Genomic DNA, 21,363 nt, shown 5'->3' on the forward strand with positions numbered 1-21,363 from the left:
CACAGAACTCTTGGAAGCAAAGGCCTTGGAAACCCCAAACCCAAGTGTGAGAAAGCTTTCTTGTAGGTTGCAGGGAAACACAAGACACAGAGAGATGAGTAGCAGACCCAATGGCTGAGCTCAGTGTCCAGCCTGCTCTGTTTTCCCTGGCTGCTCAGGCAAGATACTGATGCATGGTGATGAGCACATTGCATATGTGCAGAAGAAGACCAAAAAAAATGATTGCTGTTGGCCCTTTCCCAGCCACACATGTCATGGCCTTGACCTTAAACATCTTCTCCTGGCTCAGCTTGCTGAAATGCTCCAAGGCAAAATGTTCTGTGTCACCCTGCCTCAGTGTGGTGGGAGGCTCTGGGGCCTGGGAATGTGGTCATATTTGGTAATGTCTTCCCGCGTCACTCGAGTAATCAGCTGGATCCAGCTTGAAAAGACAATACGAGCTGGAAGAAAGCCGAGAGGACAAACAGATGGGTTATAATCCCCTCCTTTTTCTCATTCTTGCCTATAGAGAATTATTCAGCAGATTGGAAATCTCTGATGAACAGAGAGCCCAGGACAGCTTTATGCAGTTAAAAGGATAGGATTCTTCCTTTCTGTGTGCTTCTGTGCTCTCAGAGAGATGGTAAGGCAATATTCCTACGCATAGCGGCAGGGAGAATTTGTAGATTGAAAAGGAAAGCACTGGTGTCTGCGGCAATCAATGGTGTGATGGCAGAAAGTAGGTGCTCTATTCAGACAAACCCTTTTGTCATGGATCAGTGTATCTATGAGACATCTGTCCACACTCTCCATAAGTTCCCAGGGCTCCTGATGTGGGAGGGATGGAGCTGGAGACCAGAGATGCTATCTCTGCTGTTCTAAACCACCTCAGGAAATCAGAATCTTATAGAAGGCCAAGCGGATAAAAACCACACTCACTCTCTCACTGCCAGTGAGTCGTTGCTGACGCTAAGCAAACTACTGTGAGTTTCTGAGTCTGTGACTATTTATGGGAGCTGAAAGCCCAGTCTTTCTCCCCCAGAGCTGCTGCTTTCGAACGCCAAACATGAGGATCGCAGCCCTATCTGTACACTGCCAGGGCTCCTTATAATAACCACACTACCATTATATATATAAATATATATAATCTATATATAAATATATATTAGTGAACTATGATTTGGAAAGTTTCAGCAATGGAGTCAGAGAAAGGATCTTCCCCCAAACTTAGATTGCTGCTGTCCACTACTGTTGAGTCAGTTCCTGTGTACAACAGAACTATGTGCAACAGAACAACTCTATTCCTATGTAGACTGCTTCCTCCGGGGCCATCCTCACAATCGCTGTGAGGTTTAAGCCCGTTGTTACAGCCACTGTGCCACTCCGTCTCCTGAAAAGTCTTCCTCTGTTTTGCCGACCCTCTATTTTGCCAGGCATGATGTCCCTTAACAGGAACGGGTCTCTCCTGATAGCACGTGTGCCTGACCCAAGCCATGTTTGTTTGCTTGTGTTCCAGTCACCTCCAATGGATGTAAGTTGAAACTGAGATTAGAAGACTGGAAATTCGGGAAGCATAGATTGAAATAGAGGATAAATTAGTGGCGTCAATATTTTCCTGCTCCCTCAGTACTACCAGCTCCACCAATCCCAGCTCTATGTCTCTGAGAAGGGCCTGCAGGCACTATTTGTTATCAGTGGGCAGCTAACGTGAAGTATAAATGCCAGAGCTAGGGTTATGGGCTAAACATTTTTCCGTAACAAGATACGTTGAGGTTCTAAACTTTATTAATGGTAAACGATATCTTTATTGATGTGTGAGACCAGGCCATCAAAGTAAACATATCCAGTGATACACATCTATATACAATAAGAACTTTACAAGGGTGGACCCCCCCACCCCCAAACTGTATTCCACTCTCCGCAAAGCTATGTATTTAATATTTTTTTAGCAAAACAACCTTACCATCTTCAGCGTACTCTCTGTTACACTAAACACATGTCAAAATCTGTGATTCCATTCTTGGAAACATTTCTCAAACTCATCTGTTTGGATGGCTAGCAGCACCTCCTTTGTTTTTTTCTTCACCTCTTCTACATCATCAAATCACTATCTGTTCATGTCCCTCTTCATTCATGGAAACAAAAAAAAAAGTTGCACAGGGCAAGATCAGGTGAGTACGGTGTGTGGGGCAAAAAAGGCATGTTGCTTTTTGCCAAAAACTGGCACACTGAGATGGCTGTGTGAGCAGGTACATTGTTAGTGGTGACAAAACCAGTCCCCCATCTGCCATAAATCAGGCATTTTTTTCCCTTGCGCACTGTTTTTTCAGAACCTCGAAATAGAAACAAGGATTAACAATCTGACCTAGTGGAACAAAATCCAAAGGCACTACAAGTCAACATTTTTGTCCATTCCGGAAGTTGACAGACATACAGAGCAGTGCAGAACAAGGTTTGTCACCCATTGATATTTCACCTGTTTGAGAGAGAAAACCTCACTTACACTTAAACATCAGTTCCAAGAGAAAGTTTTCTCTCTCTGACAGCTCTGGAGAAATGTTCTGGTGTGTACCAACATTTGAGGGCATGGCATTCCTTGGAGATCTCCTCAGGTTTGGGTGTCAATTTTCTCATGAGTCTAAGAGGTTCTCAGCACAGGGGCCCTAGTTCTAAAGCACAAACCCAGCTCCTGGCTCTTCTTTTATGGTGATAGCTCCCTCCCTCTCTGTTCAGTTTTCTCTCTTAGAATATAACAAGTTAGGCAGACCACACCCCAGAGAAACACCCTGTGAAGTTAATCAGGGCTGTGCTTAAATGAGGATGTTGCGTTCCAGCCTCATCCTACCTCATTAACATTGTAAACATAACTTAATTCTCATTGGCATGATAGAATCCTACCTCATTAATATATGGAAACTGGGAGTCACAACACATCACAAATAGGGGATACTTACTTCATAGCACATTATGGAGTCTGATGACATTATGTAACTGCCAAGCAATAGAGAATCATGGTCTAACCAAGGTGGCACCCATGTTTTGGAGATACCATTCACAATCCCTCATACTGTCCCTGGTTGATACAAATGATTTACATTTGATTATTAATCTAAAGTTTGGTGCTTCAAATCCACCTAGCAACACCATAGTAGAAAACTCTGTTGGTCTGTACAGGTCTAAGCCAAGATACCATTAGTGAACATTTAAATCAAAGGTTCTGTAGAAGAATCCTACTGCAAGGGAGGAAAAAAATAAGGGATCGAATTTCAGATTCTCATAGAATCTAGAACTTCTGCAACAATTCAGGTTTGATATTTCCCACCTCCCAACTTTACCCTCAGAAAGCAGCATTCTCTAGAGAAAATTTTTATTTATTTTACTATTTTCTTTTATCTATCATCAAGCTTTCTCTTCTCAAGTAGATAAAGGTTTGAGAACCAACTCGGTTTTCCATTCAATAATTCATACGCATCTTGTTTCATATTGCTGATTTCAATTCCCACGATGTGGCATCACCTTTTCCACTTTGTCTCTGTGCTTTCCCACTTCTGGTCCTCCTTTCTTACTCCTCCCTCCCCTGGAACTTTTGCCTTGGGCAACGGGTGCATTTGGATCTCAACGCATTTTTCTGAGGGAGAGTACCTCCCTAATGTTATTGTTCACCTACAGACCTGTCATTGTTTGACTGAAAATTGAACCCAGGGGTAAGCTCAATTTCAGGGCTGACGGGGTGATGAAGACACCTAGTTTCGGGTTTCCACTAGTCTCTAACCATTAAGCTTATTTTGTTTGTATGATTTTGGGGTTTTGCTGCACATTTTCTGTGAAAAACCATTAAACCTTGAACTGAAACATTCCCCTGTAGTCATCTTTGAATTAAACAATAGTTCAGTCTAATAAGAAAAGAATTGTTGCATTCGGCACTCTACTCTGTTAAAGAATTCATTGATTTACGATTAATAGTATCTCAAAAGGATAGATGAGAAGCTTAGAGAGACCGTGAGTTGGTGGTCTTTTATGCCATGGAGCCCATGCTGATTCATAGTGACCCTACAGGGCAAAGAACAATGATGCCATCCGATTTTCTACACTGTTTTGTGGGAGATCTCCAACACTTCTTGCTTTCCTGTGAAGTGATGGGTGGGTTTAAAGCACTGACCTTTCAGTTAGCAGCTGAATCTGTAACCAGGATTCCTTGGATCTGTACTCATGATGTTTGTAAAACATTGTCAAGAAAGGTAAAACAGCTTGAAGTATGTAACCAATGCCACTGAATTGCACATGTAGAAATTGTTGGAGTGGTGTGTCTTTTTGTGTGTAGGATGACTCTATGGGATAAGAATTGGGCTGCTACCCATAGGTCGGTGGCTCGAACCCAGCAGTTGCTCCTTGAGAGAAAGAGGAGACTGGGTGCTACTGTAAAAACTTAGAATCTTTGAAACTCTATGTAGGGTTTGGATGAGCATCACCTCAATGGAAACAGTGGTAAACCCCCCTGAAGATAATTGAACCAGTAAAGCCCTATCGTGCAGTTCTACTCTGCAACTCATGGGGTTACCCTGTGGGTGGGAATCCACTCAAGAATAATGGCTTTGTTTTGTTCTGTGTTTGTTTTTATTTGGCATAGACAGCTGCTCATGAGTACATACACACGTGTGCCTCTACATTCTCCCCATTCTTACTCAGCTGTATTGGGCTCTTTTGACTGGTTCTCAGGAACAGACCCCAAGCAGAAGCTGCACTTGTCACATCATTGTCATGCTCTTGACTGTTGAGAGTCCCCTTCTTCATCTTCTCCTCCCTCATTGTGAAAGCAAGTGGTGGATGGTAACATCACATGATAAGTATAACCTGGATCTTTTAGTGATAAAATAGATGAGATCTTTCAAGAGAACTGTCTAAAAAAAAGGCGGGGAGGGGGCGGGGAAGATCATGTTTCTCTAAGCTGCTGAGATTTGGGGATTTATATCTCACTGCTAAAAATACCCTTTCTCAGACTAATATACCATCCCATGGAATGTGGAGTTTATTTTAGTAGAACTGAAGCATTACAAGCTTCTGTGCAGGAAAATTGTCACCCCACCTTAATTGAATTCATTCTGACTCAAAGAGACTCCACAGAACTGCTCCCTAGAGACTCAGAGATTGTAAATCTTCATGAAACAGATCATCTTGTTTTTACCCATCGGGGTGACCAGTAGGTCTGAACCACTGACATTTCAGTTAGCAGGGCAATGCTTAACAATGTTTATGAATGAACATATCTTCAACGTCAAACAATGTCTTTTATAGTAGTTTCATACTATTTTCTCTTGCTGACATTTATCAAGGATATTCACTTTTATGTGATTCATTCATTTAAGAACTGATTGGTATTCATTTTATTTTTCTACTATTATGCTTCTAAGAGGGCACAGAGATAACTTAACAATTTATTAAGTGTTGAAAAATGTTATTATATAGCAATTACTGTTCTAGTGCTTATTAAATGTTTATATATGCAATGCTTGTAATATTTCATTAAGGCACTTATATTATCCTCATTTGATACCTAAGGTAACTGGGGTACAGAGAAATTAAGCAATTTTTCCAATGTCATAGAGTTGGTGTGTTAATCAGATAGTTTTATGTCAACTTAAAGATGTATAAAAATTTAGGAGTGGAATCCAACCTGTTGATCAGGTCATAGCCTGATAATGCCTCCTTGGAGGTGTGGCCTTATTTTTATTTTATATATTTTTCTATGTTGACTGTTCACTTAAAAATCATTTTATTAGGGGCTCATACAACTCTTATCACAATCCATACATGCATCACAATCCATACATACATCGTGGCCTCATTTTAACTGGGAGAACTAGTAACCTCTTCTTTCCTATCTCCTACTTTGCCTTTCCGTTTGCTGGGTCTCTACCACTGATCTCGAGAGCTTCTGGAGCCCTGTCGTGTTTCCATCAACCTTGTATCCACATGACCGCACCCACTGGTCCGTGGTCATTCTACAGTCTGCATCGTGGCATGTGGCTGTGTGAGTGTGAAGAGAGATTTAGGGATGAGTGCCAGACTTGTGGACTTGAGTTGGACTGGGCTGGGACCCTTCCTTAAAGCTCTTTCTTATACATGCTAGAACATGAGTGAATTTGTTTCCCTAGTCAACCTACCCTAACACAGTTGATAATAAAATCCTAGGGAGTTGAGTCCAGGATGCCTGACTATAGAATCTGGAGTCTTAATCCCCAAATGATGCTGATAAGAGTATAATAGTTTAATTGATGGAGACAATGAAGACCTAAAAAACATGACTGCAGACCTGGTCCTGGCCTCCATGGGCCTTAGTGAGGCTGGCACTCTTAGTTTATCACAAATTCATCTTGAATTTCAAACCAGGTGTGTTAGTCTGGGTAGACTAGACAAACAAATTTGTGGACACTCATATAGGTATAAGAAAGAATTTTATATACAAGAGCAATTGTGTATTGAGAAAATATCCGAGCCCAGTCCATAAGTCTAATATTAGTCCATATGTCTGATACTAGTCCCATAAATTCCTCCTTAGACTTATTTAGCACATGCAATGATACTGAATGCAGAAAGAACACAGGCCAGTGGGTAGAGGGTCTTATGGATCCAGTGGCGGTGGAATCATCTCAATGCTGGCACACGTCTCCATGGGTCTCTTCCAGCTCTGTGTGTGTCTCAGCAGCAGGAAAGGCAAGACAGAGTGACTGGGTCTGGTATCCAGTCAGCTATTTATCTCCGTCATGTCTCGAGATGGGGCTATCAAGCTGCAACCTGATTGACAGGCTAGATTCCAGCTCTCCACTCAAGTTGACAGGAGATTATGTAACTGCCACACAAGGGAGTTCTCAGGAAAACAGCTAGAGAACTAAAAGTAAATTGCCTCCATCTCCGCATTCCCTTAGGAGAAAGATGTGGGGTTCTATTCCTGTAAGGATATACAGGCTCACAAACCCATACGGGCAGTTCTACGCTGTCCTACAGGGTCACTATGAGTTGGATCTACTCCATGGAAGTGAATTGATTTATTTATTATTTTATTTGTAAGGGCAGTGAATTTTTAGAGTGCTATGTTCTCTTAATATCTTTACATTTCCATCAAGCCACTGATTATCCCATATTTTCATTCATGTACTTGGATATTAAAGTGTAATTCATCTTGGTATGTGTGGTAGTTACATCATTTCATGTCAACTTGATAAGTAAGTCTAGGGGTGGAGTCTAGCTGGTCAATCAGGTCACAGCCCTATGATGCCTCCTCCATGTAGGTGTGGCTTTCTCCTGAGGATTCTGGGAACTTCCTTCCTTTCTCCCTGGAGGTGGGTCACACTTTCTCTCTGTTTCACTTTCCAGCTGTTGAGACACTCGGAGAGCTAGAGGAACCACATGGAGACCTGCACCCACACTGAAAGCCTTCCACTGGCATTGGGTCCATGAGACTTTTCATCCACTGTCCTGTGATCTTCCTGAATTTGGCATCATTGCACGTGCTCTGTGTGTATGAAGAAGAATTTATGAACTAGTGTTGGACATATGGACTAATATTGGACTTGACCTGGACTGGTCTGGGATGTTTCTCATTATACAATTGTTCTTTGATATAAAGCTCTCTCTTACACACAAATGAGTGTCGCTGGATTTGTTTCTCTAGTCAATCTGGACTAACACAGTATGTTCCCAGCACTTACATTGCATCATAGACATGCAGAGTAAATGTTTGGCAACACACATGACTGAAAAACTGAGTTGACTTATTAATATCACCAAGTTTCATCTGGTGCTAAACTCTGAGAAGCCTTGGATATTTCTGGGAAAATGATGGTGTTGTCAATGCAATGCTCAATACATTATTTCTCCCTGATCATTAATCCTGATTTTACAACAGTTTTTAGCAAGTGTTACTCAACACTGTATCTTGCTGTTTTCAACTATGTAGTGAGTAATCTCTTGCTATTGTAGTCCAGAGAAAATAATAAGAGAAAATGCCATTTATTGAGTATTCAATATGGAATAAGTGACCACTAGAGATCCTGGCATGTACAAGTGGTTAATGTGATGGGCTGCTAACCATAAGGTTGGAGGCTGGAGGCTGGCATCTAGCCAAGGACACTGAGTTAATTGGTTTGTTGTGCCAACCTGGCTGATAAACACATGTGGGGTTAATTGAAGGGAGGGGGGAGAAGGGATAAATGACTCAGTGAGCCTCATCTTTTATATTCTCGGGTCTCTTGCTTTCTGATGGTCAGACCAGGGTGCAGCTGCCTTAGCCAGTTCCCTGCTTCAGCTGGCAAGGCTCACTTCCTGTGAGACATCCCTGAGGAGAAGCCACATGGACCTACCCCAATGCAGCCCTGGGTGCTGGAGCAGCCGTGTGGAGAACCCTGCCAGTGCTGAGATGCTTACACATTCACTGACTTGGCTTTCCTCCTGCAGTCAGCATCATTGCATGTGTTTTGTGAGATGGAGGAGGACTTTGTGGATTGGTGTTGGACATATAGATTGATGGGTTAATGTTGGACTTTGGGGCTTGGGCAGCACTGAGTTGGGATGTTTTCTTGATGCACACTTAACCTTTATATAAAACACTTATACATGAGTTTCTATGGATTTGTTCCTCTAACGTTTCCAGACTAATAAAGGCACCTTGGAAGAAATGTCTGTTGATCCACTTGTGAAAAGTCAACCATCCCCAACCTGATGGAGCACAGCCCTACTGTGTCACATATGGGAGCACTGTGATTGGGAATTGCTTTGTTGGCCACTCGTTATTATTGATTAGGCAATCCTCTTCATATATAATGTATTTAATTATTCAATACTCATGGTACCACGGTGAGGTGGTGTACTATTGTACCATTGTATGACATGTACTATTAAAACCAAACTCACAAAATAAATAAATAAATAAATAAAATAAAACCAAACTCACTGCCATCCAATCAATTCTGAATTGCCCCTGTGGATATCTGGGACTGAACTCTTTACTGGAGTAGAAATCCTCATCCACCTTCTGAGAAGTTATGTTAGTCTAGGTAGACTAGAAAAACAAATTCACAGATGCTCATATGTGCACAAGAAAGAGCCTTACATGCAAGAACAGTTGAATATTGAGAAAACATCCCAGCCTAGTCCAGATCAAGTCCATTAGTCCAGTATTAGCCCATATGTCCAATACCAATCTAGAAAATCCTATTCAGACTCACAAAACACAGGCAATGATGCCAAATGCAGGAAGATCGCAGACCAGTGGGTGGAAAGTCTTGTGGATTCAGTGGTGTTGCAAGCAACTCAGCGCTGGCAGGGCTCTCCCCGTATCTCCTCCGTCTCAGGGCACTAGCCTAGTTCCATGTGCCTTGTGAATTGCAATGACTCCCAGGGTATAAGCACAGTGTGTCTCCTGCCTCCAAGGAGGAAGACAGGAGTTCCCAGAATCCTCAGGAGAAGGCTACACCCACAGAGGCCTCAATGGCTATGACCTGATTCACAGGCTAGAGCCCACCCTTTCACATTTAATCCTCTCAAATTGACAAATTATTATTTAACAACCACAGGAGTTGCTGATGATTTTGAATTACTGGTCTTGTGGTTCACGTAACCACCACACAACCACAGCTCCAAGAATGAGGAAATTGAGCCACAGACCTACTATGCAACTATTATACCATTAGTATACTTGTTACTTAGCGGAATCAAGTGCCAAATCCTAGCTAGCTGATTCCAAAGTGTGTGTCTGCAGCACTGGAACATGATGCTAGGCAGCTTACCTTGATTAGCCCATTGGCTGCCCTTTATTTCCCTTTCAAATTGGCCTGTGAAGTCCCAGGTTGATCTCTAAAGCACACCTCTTTGCATGCTGACTGTCTAGATTCTCTTTAGAAACCCTGAGAGCACCGAGAATTACCTGTTGGGCGGCTAGCCAAAAGACGGAGGTTCAAACTTACCATCATCTCCAGGGGAGAGAGGTGAGATGGCCTGCTTCCATAAAAACTTACAGTCGCAGAAACTCCATGGGACACTCCTACTCTGCGCTATGGAATCAGTGTGAGTCTAGCTGATTTGACAACGGGATTTGGCGTATTCATCTCTTGGACTTTCTGATGGTACAGGACTTGAGAAGAGAAAAGTGACGCCTGGTTTCAGAGCTGTAGGATGGTCTGCCTGCATTGATAGCTAAGACAATAACGCCCCCTCTCTCAGCTTGGAGCACAGAGGCCTTCTCCTTTTGGAAATGTCCTGTCCTGGGCCATGTTGTATTCATTAGCGAGGAGAAAACTTTCCCAGTGTACCAATTGTATGACTACATCGTGGTAATCAAACCCGGGAGCTCACATTCTCTGCACATGTCTGAGTGTGGTGCATGCACTGCATTTGTTGACATCTCAGTTCACTGGTTCTTAATGTGCTCTGGGGCCTTCCCCCTTACGAGAATCTGTGGAAAGTTATGGACTTATTCTCCTAGGGGGAAAAAACCACAAACACAAATACACAGACACTCAAGCATTTGCATCTATTTCAAGTGTTCAGGGAACAACGAGAAGCTCCCTTGGGTCCTTGCTTTGGGACCCACCAAATGTGTATTGAAATGGCACCATGAGTTACGTGTTAGGCAGCTACCCACAAGTTCAGCAGTGTGAGGCGGGGCTTTCTAATCCCATAAAGATTCCCGGTCTTGAAAACGTACGTTAACAGTTCTATTATGTTCTATAGCTGTGATGGTAATTGGCTTGGTGGTAGTAAGTTTTGAGAAGCTGGGGAAAGAAGCCCTGTTTGCACTGTGAGTTAGGCATTGGGTTGCTAACCACATGGTCCTCAGTTCAAACCCACCAGCAGCTCTGTGCAAGAAAAATGACGCTGCCTGCTCGCACAAAGGTTTAATTTCAGGAACCTCATATATAGGTCACTAGGAGGTGAGACCTGCTGGGTGGAAGTGGGTTTTTGGCTTACCAGTGGGACTTCAGGAATAGGGTTTCTTTGTTATGTTAATGAGCTCATATCCCTCTAGGGCATTCTCAACCTTCCTGGTGCTAAGCCCCTTTAATACAGTTCCTCATGGGGTGCTGATCCCCCAACCATAACATTATTTTCATTGCGACTTCATAACTGTAACTTTGCTACAGCTATGAATTGGGTGATCTCTGTGAAAGGGTCATTCGACCCTCAAAGTTGTCGCAACCCACAGAATGAGAGCCGCTGCTATAGTGCATGTCCTATACCTGTTGACTTTTGAAATTTGAAAAGCAAATTAGACACCAAGGGAAGCAAGTACAAAGGGGGTAAAGACCATGTAGAGATTCCCAAGGGAACTGGGATCACAGGATGACAGTAGTTGAGACAAAAACTTTCCCCAGAGAAAACAGAACTTTCCTCTAGAGGTGGACAGAATGGCTATCTAAATAGCGTGTGCATCTTTCAAAGCACCCAATGGTCGCATTTCTGTCACAGAACACTAGGTAAGTACAATGCCCCTCTACCTTCTGTATGTCCTTAGGGTTTTGATGGGTAGTTCATTTGCCAAGGAAGGATAGAAGCTTCTACCTCCACTCTAGGAAGTGGCCCATTTACGCCACAGGAACTGGCATTGAGGGGAAGGAGCAATACTGGTCATTGCAGAAGTTCTTTTCCCTTTGTACCAGCTTCTCCCTCTCTCTCTTTCTCTCACATTTCAACACCTCCTTAGTCTCCCAGCCCCTGAGCTGTTTGCAAGTCCTTCTCATGAAGAAGCGGGGGCAAAGCACACCGTGTACTTGTAAAGAGAAAAGCTCCGCTTCCCTTTGGCAGAGCCTTGGTCTCAGAACCTTGGGAAATGGCTCATGCTATCGCACAGCCAGCCAGAGTTTCCAATGGCAACTGAAAGCAGAATAGCAGGCAACCCGTTCAACAGCTGACACCCAAATGCCTTTCCATATGCAAAGCTGTCTGAACCCCACCAGAGCCCCTGGAGAATAAACTTTGTACTCTCTCCTCTTCTTTGTCTCACACCAAATGGGTCAGGAAGAAGTGCTGGGCGCTTTTAACAATGCACTTAGAGTTTTGAATCCAAGCTGCGCAGGGACCCGCTGGAGACAACTGTTCTCTCCTGGTCTGCTTTGAATGAGCAATCACGGCCCTGTGTGCTGTTACTTCTTCACCAGATTCTAGCCCGGAGCTCTGGCTGCTATGGTTACTCACATTCTAAAGCAGTGGCTCCTCTTCCTTCCCCTTGGCTAAGATTTCTACGTCCTTGGCAGTGGCTCCTTCTCATTTGAACTTTTGCCCTCTTTTAATCTCCACCAAATTTTCGCCTCAAGGACTCTTTCATGGGCACCTTTTGTTAGGCAGAGTCTTGTTCTCGTGTGAAAACCAGCTCCTGGGAGCGGGTGACTGGGAAACCCTCAAGGGCTTGTCCCCCTCCTCTGGGAAGCCGGCAGGGACAGGCTGTTTTGTGTGTGTACTTTCCTCCCTCTCTCTCTTGAATAAAGGAAGCACAAGATGGGAACTGTTTGTGGAAAACAAACTGTTTGCTTTCAAAAGTGAGTGAACACACATGGATCCACATGGATCCGGGAGGCGTGTCCTCCTTTTGCTGGCCTCACAGGGTAGCCCCATCAAAAGTTATTTTGATTCAAAAAGCCACGTCAGCTCAGAAAGTGTTTCATCCCCCGTCATAGCCCAGCAAAGTCTACCAAGACTTCCTCATCATCGGAAACTCTTTCCTCTCTAATAACCAAGACGCCACCCCCTCCTCCGTCTTTACAGGGAGAGACTCTGTGCTCTACTTAAAGAGAGCCTGCCATGGACTGGGACTTTTAGTCAGAGCTAACAGGTAATGCACTTGGCTCCTAACTCAATGGCTGGAGGTTTGAGCACACCCAGAGGCGTCCGAGATGAGCCGCCTATCAATCTACTTCTCCCCCAAAATGAGTGATTAAAAACCCTACGGGGCATAGTTCTACTCTGGAGCACAGGAGGCTGCCGTGATTTGGGGTTGGCTCCGAAGCAAGTAGTTTCCTGGTGGCCAGTGATTCAAACCTGCGAGCTTCATCCTCTCCATTCGCAGGATTCTCTCCAATCTGGAAGCCATAGTGAATTCATTAGGTTTGCTTTTGCTCTCCTCCCTCTTACTTCATCTAGCCAAGTCTGTCACTCTTTCTACATTTCCTGTTTCCTCAGAGCATGTAGATATGTTCACAACGGCCAGCCTGAGGGTGCCAGTTAGAGGTTATGTCAACCTGAAGAGGTATGGAAATGTCGAGGTGGAACCCAACCTGTCAATCAGGTCACCGCCTGATGATACCCTCCTTGGCACGGTGGCCTTTTTAAAGGGACGGATCGGGGTAACTCCCTCTCGAGCTGTCAGAGAACAGCCATGTTTCCACCAACCTTGGATCCACACAAATTTACTCCCTCCCGTGAGCCTGTGATCTCCCTCTATTCTACTTCACCTTTTTGTATTATCAGCCTGCAGCTGGGTGAGTCTTAAGAAGGAGGACATATGGACTAACATTGACTTAGGGATTTGAGTTGGACTAGGCTGGGATGCCTTCTTGATATAAAGATCCTTCTTGAACATATATGAGTGTCACTGGCTTTGTTTCTCCAGCCTAATGCAGCCAACAAAGAAATGGTATCCAACCACAATGGACCCTGCCCTGATGCCTGGTCATTCCTTTATGAACAACTTTCTCATTCTGAACTGAGTACTCTAGAACTTCTTATTTGTCTAATTTATTAGTTTGTTTTGGATGATAGTGTTGGTGGAATTAGGTCTCCTGGAAAGAGATGTTCAAGTTCTAACTTCTTGTTCCTATGAACTTGACCTGATTTGGAAAAAGAGTCATTGCAAAAGTACTTAGTTAAAATGAGATCATTAGGTTAGTCTCCATATCACTGTTTTGAAAACAGGAGACTGAGGAGAGGGAGGAGAGAGATCCCTGTGCAAATAGGTTTCACAGGGTGCCAAAAGACAACATCCGAAATGCGTGGGGCTCTCAAAATAGGAAGAGACCAGAAAGTATCTCCCTCTAGAGTCACCAACAAAACCATGGGCTTGTCTGTACCATGACTTTGAACTTTTGGCCTCCAAAATCGTAGAGTATCAATTTCTGGGTTGTAAGTCACTTCAAGAATCTAATACAGAGGAGACACGAGCATTCTTTTTCCGGCAAACTGATCCTAAACCAACTGTGTGAGGTCTTATTAAAGTTCTTTCAGGTGTCTGAAGACTAGGATCCACATTTTCCTCACAGCTACTCTTCCCTGCCTACTCTTCTGCTGTTAACCATTTGTAACTTATTTTAAAAAGCAAACAACAACAATGCCCCAAGCAGCTCTTCTTGTTCTGTATACCCTTCTATTTTGTTCCATATGACCTTACACTTGAACTGTTTGCAACTGTTATTTCCATTTAAAAATACAAAAATCTAGGTGTTTTGTTCTCCTTCTTCCTTGCTTTCAGCATTACCATTTTCCTAAGAATCTTCTAAAGAAGGTCCTCATTGAACACGTTGATATTTCTTCACCCTCATTATCCTTACCTTCTCTATGAAGATAATCTGCTATTAACAATATATTTGTCTCATCATCTGGTTATAACTGTCTTTCATTTGCCTCTCCTTGTATGCTATTAGTCTGGGTTGACTATAGAAACAAATCCAGAGACTCTTACATATTCATAAAAGAGCTTTATAGAACAAAGTAATTATATATTGAGAAAACATCCCAGCCCAGTCCAATTCAACTCCATAAGTCCAATACTAATCCATAAGTCCCTCTTCAGACTCACAGAGCCACACGTAATGTTGCAGAATGCAGGAGTATCATAGGTGAGTGGGTACAAAATCTTGTGGATCCAATGGCAGTAGACACATCTCTAGAGATCTGGCAGGCATCTGAATCAGCCAGCAGGAAGGTGAAGGCCTTCCTTATGAGAATACTACTCCCACAAGGAGACCAGATCAGGCTGTGACCTGACTGACAGGTTAAATACCACCTTTACACTTTTTTTCCCTATTTCATTTCATTTTTTATTAAAAGACCATTTTATTGGGGGCTTATGGTAGTTACATAACCTGGTGTCAATTTGAGGATTAAGAGTGTTCGGGGTGGAGTATGGTCTGTCAATCAGAATATAGCCAATGAGGTCTCTGTGTGGGCATGGCCTGTTCCTGAGGATTCTGGGAACTCTTGTATTTCCTCCTTGGAGGTGAAAGACATTCTCTCTCTCTGTCTCTTTCACCCCTCTCACTCCCTTGGAGACCCTACTGACAAGGCTCACTCCCTGTGAGACATCCCTAAGAAGAAGCCACATGGAGGACCTACCCCGATGCAACTAGAGATCTGAGAGCTGGAGAAGCCTTGTGGAGATCTCTGCCAGTGCTAAGAAGTTTACAACACCACTGGATCTACAAGACTTCCCACCCACTGTTCTGGGATCCTCAAGCATTTGACACCATAGCATGGGTTTTGTGAGTGTGAAAAGGACTTTATAGATTGGTATTAAACATATGGGCTAATATTGGACTTATGGACTTAATCTGGACTGGGCTGGGATATTTTCTCAATATTCAACTTCTCTTGTATATAAAACTCTTTTTTTTAACTCTTTCTTATACACATATGAATAGCCATGAATTGGTTTCTCTGTTTACCTGGAGTTATACAGGGCTCTTACAACTCTTATTATAGCCCTACATCAATTGTATCAGACATGTTTGTACATATGTTGCCATCATTTTTTCCTAGAAATTTACTTTCTATTGAGCCCTTGGTCACCTCTACACTTTAAATATCTTCAAGTTTACATGAAATTATGTAACTATCACATATAAATACTACATTTTAAAAAAACTGATTCTTGTTTGCAATGATCAGCTTGGTACTATTATATTAAGTTAATCAAACATCTTTTGAACATTTTCCCCACTATGACTCAAGGATAACAGGATGTGGATTCAGACTCAAGACTTGTCATAAGCCATACTCAAGCCTTGTCATAAGTTATAGGGAAAGCTGATAGTCACATGGTTGCAAAAATAATTGTAATCTCCCAATAATCCAGCAACCAAATGTTGACTAATCAGGGGCTCTCCAGAATGCTACCTTAATATCATGAATTGAATCCACTCAAATGGCTTCCCATGATGGTTGTTAAGCAGAGTGATTGTCAATGCCGTCAATAAGTATCTCTGTTTTCTGAATAAACCCTGATGCTACAAGGTTATTTTTATAGATGCTAATGGAAAAATTAGTGATTTAAACTCACCCCGGATTCTTCAGGAGAAAGGCGTGATGATCTCTAGTCACAAATACTGCTCTCAACTCTACATGGCAGAGTAGAACAGCCCCATGGTGTTTCCAAGGCTGTAATATTTACAAAATCTGGCTGCTGCACCTTTATCCAATCAAGAGGACGATGGGTTCAAACCACCAACATTTCAGTTAGCTCTAAAGTATGTAACCCTGGTCCCAACAAGTCTCCTTGAGTATGACCGAGAGAATTGAAAACACAGGTCTATTGAACAGCATAAACAACGGGATCTCTACGTAAAAAACAATCTCTCCCTCAAACCATACAAAACTTTACACAAAATTGATCAAAGACCTAAATATGAGAATGAAAACCATAAAACTCTTAGAAGGAATCATAGAAATAAAGCCACGGAGTTTATTTTTGGAAATGAATGCTTAGCTTATAAGACACCAAAAGTATGGTTGACCAAAAATGATCTTAAGAAAAAAATTTGGAATTAGGAAGATGGCAACAGATACATACCAGAGGGAGCCCACAGATTTCAGCAAAGAAGAGTTACTTGGAGGGAAATTCAACACTGCTGGAATGCAGGAGGAGCATCATAAAGATATAAGTAAGCATAGACCAATGGGGTTTTGCAGGGCTGGGAGCTTTTGGCTTACCTCAGTGGAAGATGGCTGGAGCTTGACCTTGGCCCTGCCACTGTCTCTGTTGGAGCCAGAACCATTTGGAGCCCGTAGTGGGGCTTGGTATCAACACAGCTCCCACAGGAGGATAAAGTGGTAGGTTAATTCTATAGTGAAATTAGCCATAGGCAGTTCAAAGAAGCATTCCTGTAAATCTCCAAGAGAGAGCTTGTGCTCTTTGTCTCCCTGGAAAATGGCATCTGGCTCCTCTAAAACAATGCAATGCAAACAGCTATCAGCCCCATGACCTCAACAACAACAACAAAACAGAAGAAACAAAAGGCAATGGCAGAAGATGCCCAGAGCATAACAACAGGCATAGAAGAAGTAGACATTGAGCTGTCACAGGAAAGTTTTCAGAAAGCTGCTTGGAGTCATTCAGGATATGAGGGAAACAATACAGAAAAAAATGATAGAGGAGATAAAGGCCATACACCAAAGGGAAATACAGGAGCTTAGGCAGGAGATAACAAAAGTCAGTAGCAGAAATATGGACCTCAAGAATCAAATGGAGGAAGCAGAGAACTACATAACTAACTTGGAGGACAGCCAATCATACTTTAACAAACGCAAATAAAAATCTAATAAGATGATCAGTGAAGCTGAAGAAAACCTAAGAGCTACGTCTGTTGCTATGAAGCGGAACAACATTAGAATTATTGGCTTACCAGAGGAAGACACAACAAAGAAGTCATCTGCAACAATAGTGAAAGAATTCTTGTTGGAAAATTTCCCCAGCTTAATGAATGAAAACCAGGCAACCATTCAGGTGGTTGAAAGACCAACTAGACTGAATCCTAAGAAGAAGCCACCAAGGCACATAATAGTCAAACTATCCAACTTTGAGGAAAAGGAGAAAATCATGAGAGCAGCTAGGGAAAAACAAGCAATCACATATAAAGGTTCCTAAATAAGGATATGCTCAGACCTATCAGCAGAAACCATGAAGAAGAGGAAAGAGTAGAGTGACATATTCCAAATATTGAAGGAAAACAATGCAAACCCAAGAATACAACACCAAGCCAAATTATTGATCAAGATAGATGGAGAAGTCAGAGTCTTTCCAGACAAGGAAAAACTCAAAGAATACGTTAGAAGAAACCCACCCTTACAATAGATCCTTGCCGACCCAGTATGGGCAGAAGAACAACTCACCAAACATAAATAAGAGACCGCCACATAGAATAACCTCACCCAGAGGGCAACAAAGAGAAAACAGACCCCAAAGTAGCATTGGCTTAAGAATGGGAAGAACTCAAAAATGATACACACATGCACAACAGGCTAATGAAAAAGGAAAGTATGAAAACTCCCAACACAAAAGGTATAAGATGATATCACAGACTCCACAGATGGGGATAATAACCCTGAATAGCAGTGGCCTGAACTCAGACATTAAAAGACTGACACTAGGAGACTGGCTTGGAAAACACAACCCATCAATCTGCAGCCTACAGGAGACACATCTCAAGGCTACAGACAAAAAGAGGCTGAGAATCAAAGGCTAGAAAAAGGCATACCAAGCAAAGAGCAATTCAAAAAAAGCAGGGATTGCAATCCTTATCTCGGATAAAATTGCCCTCACAGTGAAAACCATAAAAAGAGATATGGAGGGACACTATATAATGCTCAAGGTAATGGTAGACAAAGAACCAGTAAGCATTGTAATCATATATTCCCCGAATGAGATTTCTGCTGAATAAGTCAAGCAAACACTCCAAAATATGAAAAAAGAAATCAAAGCCTCAACAATCATAGTGGGTGACTTCAACACACCGCTCTCTGAGAAAGATAAATCACAGGGAAAGAAACTCAACAAGGAGGCTAGAGATCTAAACACTACAATTAGACAATTTGACCTGATAGATATTTACAGAGCTTCTCATCCAAATACAAATATTATGACATTCTGCCCAAGTCCACATGATACATACTCGAAGATAGACAACATGCTGGGGCATAAGTCAAATCTACATAAATTTAATCACAGTGATATCATACAGTCTTCTCTCTCTGACCACTGTGCCATGACGCTGGAAATCAACAAAAGGAAGACGAAGAAAACAAGAGCAAACAATTGGTTGACGACTAACTCTCTACTTCAAAAGGAGTGCATACTGTCGTAGATCAGAGATGAAATTAGGAAATTTCTGGAAACCAACAAGAATGAGCACACGACGTACCAAAACTTATAGGACACAGCAAAGGCAGTTAGCAGAGGAAGTTTTATAGAAATAAATGCATAACTGAGAAAGGAAGAGAGACACATGATTGATATTCTGGCACAAAATTTACAACAACTACAGAGGAGTCAGCAGGACAATCCTACTAATAGCAAAAGAAAAGAAATTATAAAAATCAGGGCTGAGATCCAGGAGAGGGAAAATAAGAAAACTATGGAAAAAATGTTGCTGCTAAAAGTTGGTTCTTTGAAAGGATAAACAGAATTGACGGACCACTGGTAAACCTAACCAAAGAAAGGAGGAAAAAAACTTCAATAGTAAGAATAAGGGATGAAAGAGGGGACATTACTACAGACCCTGATGAAATCAAAAGGATAAATACACAATACTATGAAGGATTGTACTCCAATGAATTCAACAATTTGGAAGACATGGGCAAATTCTTGTAAAAACAATCCCTCCCTAGACGATCCTCGATGGATGTCAAGAATCTCAACAGACCCATAGCAATAGAAGAAATAAATAAGGTTCTCAAAGGATTACCAACAAAAAACAATCCCCTGGACCAGATTACTTCACTGGAAAATTCTACCAATCATTTAGGGAAGAACTAACACCAATGATACACAAACTCTTCTAGAACATAGAAAAAGTTGGCAAACTCCCAAACTCCTTCTATGAAGCTAGTATAACTGATACCAATACCGGCCAAGGATCCCAGAAGAATTACAGACCAATATCCCTAATGAACATCCATGCAAAAATCTATAACAAAATACTAGCTAACAGAATACAAAAGTATATAAAACAAATACTTCACCATGACCAAGTAGGATTCATACCAGGGATTCAGGGATGGTTCAGCATTTGAAAGACCATTAGTATGATTCATCACATTGACATGAAAAATTATAAGAACTACATGATAATATCGATAGATGCAAAAAAAAAGCATTTGACAACATACAACAACAATTCCTGTTTAAGACACTTGAGAAAACAGGAATGGAAGAAAAATTCCTCAAGACAATACAAGCTATATGTGAAAAACCAACAGCCAACGTGGTGGTCAATGGAGAAAAGACTAACACAATCCCACTGAAAAAGGGGATTAGACAAGGATGCACCTGGTCCCCACTATTATTTAATATCATGCTGGAGGTTTTAGCTAACTGAATAAGGCAAAGAAGAGACATCAAAGGTATTCATCTGGGGAAGGAAGAGGTGAAATTATCGTTATTTGCAGATGGTATGATTTTACACATGGAAAATTCCAAAATTTCCACAAGGGGAGTACTGGAAGCAACAGAGGAGTTTGGCCGAGTGGTAGAATACAAGATCAACAAACAAGTCCATTGGACTGTTATACACATCGAATAAGACCACAGGAGATCAAAAAGGTGGTACCCTTCATAATAGCCAAATACAAATTGAAAAATTACTGAATATACCTGACTAAAAGGACAAAAAAATCCATACAGGGAAAACGACAGAACACAATTACTAGAATCCAAGAGTGACCTCAACAAATGGAAGATCATCCCATGCTCGTGGATTGGAAGACTCAATATAGTCAAGATGTCAGTTCTGCCAAAAGCACTATATAAGTTTAATGCAATTCTGATACATTTTCCCTGATCTTTCTTCAAAGAAATGGAAAAATTGATTACCAATTTCATATGGAGAGGAAAGAAGTCCAGAATTAGCAGAGAACTCCTCAAGAAGGACTCCTCAAGAAAAAGGCTTAATTTACCTGACTTTAGCCTATATTATACAGCCACAGTGGCCAAAACCACATGGTATTGGTACAATGACAGATACTCAGACCAATGGAAAAGAACTGAAAACCCAGAAATAAAACCATCAGCATACAGACAACTGATCTTTGATAAGGGTCCCCAAAATATCAATTGGGAAGCAGATGCCCTCTTTAACAAGTGGTGCTGGGAAAAAATGGATATTTACCTGCAGAAAAATGAAGCAAGACCCTTATCTCATTCCATGTACAAGAATAAACTCAAGTTTGATCACAGACTTTGAAGTTAACCCCCAAACTATTAGAGCTATCAATGAGGGAATTGGGACCAACTGGAGAACTTTGGCAATACATAGGGAATACATAGGCTATCAGAAATACGGAAGGACACAAACACAGAGGAGGCACAAATTGACAAATGGGATATACTGAAGATAAAACACCTATGTACAGTGAAAGAATTCAGCAAAGAGTAATAAGAGAGTCCACGGGCTGGGAAAACATCTTTAGCAA

The sequence above is a fragment of the Tenrec ecaudatus genome, chromosome 1 (genome assembly GCF_050624435.1).
Source record: "Tenrec ecaudatus isolate mTenEca1 chromosome 1, mTenEca1.hap1, whole genome shotgun sequence".
Classification (NCBI taxonomy): Eukaryota; Metazoa; Chordata; class Mammalia; order Afrosoricida; family Tenrecidae; genus Tenrec; species Tenrec ecaudatus.